The sequence below is a fragment of the Myotis myotis genome, unplaced genomic scaffold (genome assembly GCF_014108235.1).
Source record: "Myotis myotis isolate mMyoMyo1 unplaced genomic scaffold, mMyoMyo1.p scaffold_m19_p_6, whole genome shotgun sequence".
In the NCBI taxonomy this organism is placed as follows: Eukaryota; Metazoa; Chordata; class Mammalia; order Chiroptera; family Vespertilionidae; genus Myotis; species Myotis myotis.
The window spans coordinates 95,681,835-95,689,377 of record NW_023416368.1 but is presented as its reverse complement, the minus strand read 5'-3'; positions in this window follow the sequence as shown (position 1 = coordinate 95,689,377).

Here is a 7,543-nt window from a genome sequence, read left to right as displayed (position 1 = left end):
GGGCAGGAAGAGATTAAACAAATATCTTGTATGCATATATGCATTACCTATGGACACAGACAATAGGGTGGTGAAGACCTGGGGCAGGGTGGGAACCGGGTGGAGGGGGGCAATGGAGGAGAATAAGAGGGATATTTGTAATAATCGCAACAATAAAGATTTTTTAAAAGTGTAATTGTCCAAATAGTGTTGACAAGCAATGTCTAAGCTTCTCTTTGGGGCAACAGAGCTTTGAATGTGAATCCTGTCTCCTTTACTTGCTACAAATAAATAAACCTACTTTGTGCCAAATGGACAACTGTGTCTCATTCTTGAATACAGCACTCCAAGAGGTAAACACCTTGAGTTTGGTAACACAAGGGAGATGATTTAACTAAGATCTTTGCTAATTCATGAGCAGAGCTGCCCCTTTGTCACACTGAGCCCAGGGTTTTACCATATCTTTCCACTCCAGGGCCTCAGCCAGGCCAGTCACCAGGGCATATGGGACTGGTCATCAGACATAGATGTGTGTGATCTTTCTCCTGAGAAGGGAGCCTGGAAATTCCTGATTAGTGTCCCAGTGGGGGCTCTCAGTTTCCAGAGCTGAACACAATCTTTCTTCATTCTCTTGTTTAAATTCTCCATTTAGAACAAAATGCAAGCACTGGCCAAAATCAACAAAGCCCTGGTTGCCTCTCTCACTGCACTCTTCCTTCTCTTCCTTCTTTACCACCCTATGGCTTTGCTGCTCTTCTTTCCCTGGAGCAGAGAAAAAGCTCTCCTAACCAGAGGCCTCTGCACATGTTGGTCTTTGTGTTTGAGATGCTTATCTTAAGTTGTGACTGCCCACTCCTGGTAACTTCTTTCCCATCAACTTTTAGCCTAAACCCTCACTCATCTCCCCTCCTTGTCCCATGCATTGTGAATCACTTATTTCTTTTTCTTTTCTTTTTTTAAATCCTCATCTGAGGATATGTTTATTGATTTTAGAGAGAGAGGAAGTGGGAGAGAAAGAGAAAGAGAGAGAAATATCAATGTGAGAGAGAAACATCAATCCATTGCCTCTGAAAGTGCTCTGACCAGGGATCAAACCCTCAACCTAGGTATGTGCCCTGACAAGAACTTGAACCTGCAACCTTTTGGTGTACAAGACAATGCTCCAACCAAATGTGCGACCTGGCCAGGGCTCTTTTTATTTTTTTTATAGAATTTATTTTTGGTAGTTATATTGCTGATTCATTTGGTAAATATATATATATGTATTGATTTCAGAGAGGAGGGGAGAGAGAAAGAGAGAGAAACATCAATGATGAGAGAGAATTATTGATTGGCTGCCTCCTGCACTCCCCCTGCTGGGGATCGAGCCCACAACCCAGGCATGTGCCCTTGACTGGAATTGAACTCAGAACCTTTTAGTCCACATGCCAATGCTCTATTCAATGGGCAAAACCAGCTAGGGCACAAATTTTTTTGAGCACCTACTATGTGCTACGCTATGCTTTGTTAACCACAATATTTTTTTGCAATCTTTCAGCAAGTTTGTTTATCAGGCCAAAATCCACCTTGGTATGGGTACCACCCAGGTCCTGCAATACAACTGGGTTTGGTTCTAAAGTCAGTGATGAAATGAAAAAAAGCATGTAGTCAGAATACTCTAGAAATTTTCCAGTGAACACAGTTTTGTGTCTACAGCCCAATACTGTACAATGTGTAGCTGGGTAAAGGCAGTGATGGAGAACAGTACTAGCTAAGATGTCCAGTTTTGAGCTTTCATATTTGTTACATCATTTAATTCTCAAAACCACCCTATGAAGTAGGTGATGTTGTTATGCCCATTATACAGTTTAAGAAACTGAGGCACAAGTGTTACTGAATAGGGACTGGGCCCAGGGCAGGTCTGCCTTGGGCCAACCAGTAGTGTGTGGGTTCTTGACTTCATGCAGGAAAGATTTCACAACACAAGTCCAGATGATTTTAAGAGTGTTTATTATTGAAACATACAGTGAAACAAGAAAGGACTTAGGATGGAAGAAGCAACAGGAGAGAGCCTAGGCAGGGCTGTTTGGGCTCACTGATAAATGAAAGTCACAGTAAAAGAAGATGTAAAAACAGGAAAAAAGTTTTTCTTTTTCTTTGCTGTGGCCTTGCACAATTTGTGAGAAGCACCTGGTAATTAACCCCCAAGATTGTTAGCTCCTCTGATTCAAACAATCCCTCTGTTCAAACTGCAGATAAGAAAAGCTACTCTCAAGGCTACAGTCTTACATTCTCCCTCCTTCCTGCTGTTTTCAGAATTCAGGGATAATACTCACCAAGGAGTCTCTAGTTAGTAGAAAATCCTTCCTTTCTCACCTTCAAACAAGCCTCTTTTGAACTGTTCATAAGTTTTGCTCTGCTAGGACATCTGCCAAACTGTCTCCTAGAAAGCAAGGAAACTGTAACTTTTCAAGATAGCTCCCCCTGGTATCTGATCAACTTCAACACAACACAAACCCTTCCCTTCCTTGTCACCTAGCAACACCAGCCATTACTCTTGAAAAGGGGAAGCCATTTTTTGTCCCCTGCTGTGTATTAATTGGCAGTAATTGGTCGTTTCCCTTCATGGAAAGTAGAATAAACTTCCTCTCTTCATCTCTTCTTTTAGTTGTGAATTCTTTCACAGTCCACACCACCAGTCAAACCCTAACAGAAGTGAGCCGAGGTGGGGCTGCTGTTGGCTCACTGGAAAGTCAGAGAAAAAGGAAGCCTTGGAGACAGGTTCATGGAATAAACTCAGGATGAGCTGTGGCTGCCCACTGTTCCCCTGGTTTCAAATCTTGTGAGGAGGCGTAGAGTTTAGGAGCAAGAGAGCAGAGATACAGACCTAAGAGTTACAAGACTTGGGCATGCTCTAGCAAGAGAAGAGTCCCCTGTCTTGAGGCTTTTTATCTTTCTTTAGCCTGAGGGAATCCCAGGAGAGATTTCAGGGGAGGGTCTCAACAGAATATTCATTAGCATTTCAGATGCGTTCTTCAATATGTTGGTTTACCAAAATGTATGTGTAGAGATATTAGCGTTATTTTCCGGTTAGTTTCATGTTTAAAGAATGTCATTGAAGCCCTGGCTGGTTTGGCTCATTGGATAGAGCATCGGCCTGGGGACTGAAGGGTCCCAGGTTCGATTCCAGTCAAGGGCATGTACTTTGGTTGCGAGCACATCCCCAGTAGGAGGTGTGCAGGAGGTGTGCTCTGAATGGGTAGCTCAGATGGTTAGAGCATTGTCCCAAAATGCCAAAGTTTCAGGTTTGATCCCCAGTCAGGGCAAGTATAGGATTCAACCAATGAATGCATGAATAAGTGAAACAACAAATCAATGTTTCTCTCTCACACATATTCCCTTCCTCTTCTTCTTCTTCTTCTTCTTCTTCTTCTCTCTCTCTCTCTCTCTCTCTCTCTCTCTCTCTCTCTCTCTCTCTCTCTCTCTCATATAAATTTTAAAAAGGTACAGGTATATCTTTCTTCTTCTTCTTCTTCTTCTTTTTTTTTTTGCTGGAATGATGATAAGGGGACACTATTTTGCAAGGAGCAGAGGTGACCACTTTCTCTATGAACTCCACTTTACATGTCCTGGGGGCTTCATATCAGATCTCAGTGTTACTACACAGGAGGAGGGACCATCTGGAGCTGCTGGAAGGGAACCAGCCAAAAAGCATCATCCTACTGGTGATGAACCCTCAAATGAAGGAAAGGCCTCCTGGCACCCCAGGAAGGAGCAATGGGGTCCCCAGGGAGTCCCCAGTGGCTGCAGTGATGGCCAAAGGCCTTCAACTCTGCATCCAGAGTTTCTTCCCATTGTGTCTCAGCCTTTATAATCCCATGGTTAGTGCCATTGCCAGACCCAGCCAGAAACTTTGGCCATTTTAAAACCCACACTTAGATACTGTAAACTGGGCAAGGTTGGGCCTCTCATGCAAACTGTACTTCAGAGAGAACCATGCACTGAACTTCCTGCCTGCACTGTGTTTCTGCCATCTGAGCCAGCCCTTATGAAGGACTTCCTAGAATCCTATATCAACCTATAGGACTGAGGCTTTCCCCACCCAATTGAAACGGCACAGCTCTGACCAACCAGAGAGGCTCTATTCTGATTAATCAAGACAAGTACCTTTTAGACCAATCCAACTGTGAGGATTTGGAGTCCTTGTTTGCATGAGGACAGACTAAACAGGGACCAGAGGCAGGGATATCTGTCCATATAAGCCAGATCCCCTCAGATTCTGAGAGTGCACTTTCCCTCTCCACCAAAGGTATCTCACTTGAGAAGGCCAGAGCAGACTGGCACAGGACAGAGCTGGAGAGAGGACTGATCCCGGGGCTGCCTCACAACTATGCTGTTTTACAGCTGTGCTGTATGACAATTGAGATGTTTTGCACTAAAGTTTCCTTCTTCACTGCACCCCAAATTGGGGGTTTCTGCTGGCCTTGAATTGGTGCTGAAAACCATTGGCTGACAGCAGGACTGGATGGAAGGAACATGACAGGAAGGGAGGGTGATCTAAAAAGAATAAAGCCCCAGAGGCCAGGGATCCTGGGGTCTAGCAAGGCCTTGGCCAGGGTCAGCAATGGATTATAAATGATGAAATACCCAGTCAGGCTTACAAAGGATTTGAACACAAAACCCTGCAATGTAACAGGATTGTGCCCGTCATAAACTACGTGCAGGATTTATATGTAAAGAAATCAATCCTCCATGCTCTACGGATGATGTCGTCTGGGAATGGGAGATAAACATAAAATCATGTGAGGACCAGGGCAGGGGTAACCTGGGACTGTGATACACTTATAAATGGGCACTGAGATTTCATTTGGAAATATAGGCAAATGAGGTGCTGGGACTGGGGCCATGGGGCTGAACCCTAACATTCATTGTGTCCCAGAGAGTTAATCCAGGTTTGTCTCAGTAATAGCTCTTGCCCCTAGTTAGCAGCTGGTTCAGCAATGATCATATGACCCAACTTTGGCCCATAGACAAGAGGGAGTCATTCAGCCCTTCTAGGAGAGGGCAGAAAACCTGTATGTGGTCTGGCTATTCTTCTACTTCAAGCATATCAAACTCGCTGACAGCGGGCCTCATGCTTCATTTATTTAAATAAGGCACTTGGCCCGCCGGCCATGAGTTTGACATGCTTGTCTAGTCCAGGTCACAGACCTAGGTGGCAGATTGAGCTCTGGAGTTGTCATACTTGCAGACCTGGTATGTGACATCATGCATTTTCTTATGTTTAAGGTGGCTGTGTTACTAGCAGCCAAGGTTATCTTAAGAGACCCACAGGCCTTTCTCAGATGGCCCTACTGACTTCTGTGAGAGGTTAGGCACAGGTGGACCCAGGGGCCTAGATCCAGATGCAAGTGGGCCCAGGACAGTACTCCCTGCTACACCCAGACAATCCCTTGAAAATTGGAGGGCCTCTCCCTCTCTGATAAGCTGAGCATAGGTGCAAATGGACAGTTACTTATAGCTTGTGTTGACTGCTCCTGGATCCCTTAGCCTCCAAACTGCAAGTACTTTGTCTTTTATTTCTAGGCAGAACTGATTCCAATGGTGGTAAGACAACTCTGTGTGAAACATGGCAATGAAAAAAATTGCTGCCTAGAAACACCTACGTTTTTCCTGTTTTGCCTGACACAGCTCCTTGTCAGGGTGTGTGTGTGGAGGGATGCTCAAAAAACAGCAAGAACCCCCGAAGTCCATCTGGCTGCCATGTTCTGTTCAATCAGCATTCCCCTGATATATTGCTTACCAAGGCCACTCCTGGCCAGGATTCTGTCAGTGCATCTGAGGAGGCCACTGTGACTGCTGTTTGCCAACAGTGGAGGAGGACAGAGTTGCTGTCTTTATAGGTCCCTTGACAAGGTCACTAAGACCTTACAGTTTCTTATCCTCTGAATCCAGGTCCCCAGGGGGCTGGAAGAGTCTAGGTCCATCCTCCAACTGCTCCTAGCTTGCTTGTCTAGAGGGAGGACAGTGAAACCTCACTGCCTCCATCTGGTCTGCTTATAGCATGCAGTGAGGGAAGGACCTGCCAAAGATTGTGACCTCATCAAAGGGCAGAAGGACTTCTGGTTTCTGTGTGGCCACCAGGGGCCGATGGCTCTGATGAAGCCTGTGCTGGCACATGTGGCCTGGAAACTAGGGGTGGAGCAGAGAGCCCTTCCCCTCCCTTCAGACTATGGCAGAGCTCCATTCCCAATGAGAGCTGGGGAGGGCATAGAGGAAAACATTGTTTTTTCTTAATGCCCCTGCTCTTAGGCATGCATGGTAATTTTTGACACCCAAGATGACCATGTTAGACCCCCATCTCTTTCTGTACCTCACATCCTTGGGAAGCTTTTTAGGGGGAAGAGGGCCCAAGCTCATCCTGAATTGCCCTCATCTCTCCCCCTCAACACGCAGCTGTTCTAGATTCGGGTTGTAACTCCAGGCCTTCAGGGACCATGCTAGTAACAAACCTGAGCAATAGGCAGATGGAGGACAATAAGGAGTGGTGGGGACTCTATCAAGCAAGAGAGTAGAAGCCAGACCTAAAGACATTTAAGTTCAAATCAAAGCAAACACACATAACACACACAAAGCAAGTGTTGGAGCTGAGTTGGCCTGTAGTCTTTGGGGTCTAGAATGAATAAACAGATGAGCAAGAAATGAGGAAGAGGTGGACCTGAGGGAGAGGCAAAGACAAGTGGCTGGAGCAGCATTTTCTAGAAAAGGAAGAGAGATATGAGCCATGGAGATGTGAAGAAGTAGGTGTCTATTTGTTGTTGCTGTTTGTAGTTGAGGTCAGGTGATCACAAAGCTGGGAGAAGCCCGTAAGGACTCCCTGCATGGAGGATTCAATCATACATTTTTATGGATGTTTGCCCAATTCATCCACTCCTCCATTCAGAGTGTCGTTGTGGGGACTAAAAGATGGGTTGGTCAAGAGCGGTGGTCCGCTTCCCACTCATGGGGAATCTCTATCTGGGTGGAGTCCCAGAAACCTGGGGGTGATGTGGGCAGGAACAGGTGCCAGGGGTGATGCATGTGTGTCAGGGAGACAAAGCCTCTTTACAAAAAATATCCTAGAACAGGTATTCCCAAGTGTGTAGATAATATCGTACATGGACCTATTAGGACAATTCATGTATCACCCAGTGAGTGTCACTCCTTCTCACTTTTCCTTTTGCCCCTCTCATTGCATCAAAGGGAAGGTCCCTGCTCTTGCTCATCTGTCTCATCACTTTCCCAACACTTGCTAATCAGTTTCAGCATCAGTGCCTTTTGCAGTGAGCAGTATCTAGAATTTGACATAAAACATTTTTTTCATTTTATTTATTTTTGACAGATACTTTTGACTTATGGAGAAATGTTGGCTTTTCATTCAATGATTTAAAGTATCCTTTAAAAATTTAAGTTCAGGATGAAGTACTGAATAAAGAAATAATGATGGTAGTGAGAAGAGGATTGAGGTAATGCCATCAGCCTGGCAGGGAAGTGTGTGAGATTATAGGGCATGACCCTTGAAGGCTGTGAGGCTGCTAGTTGGGTG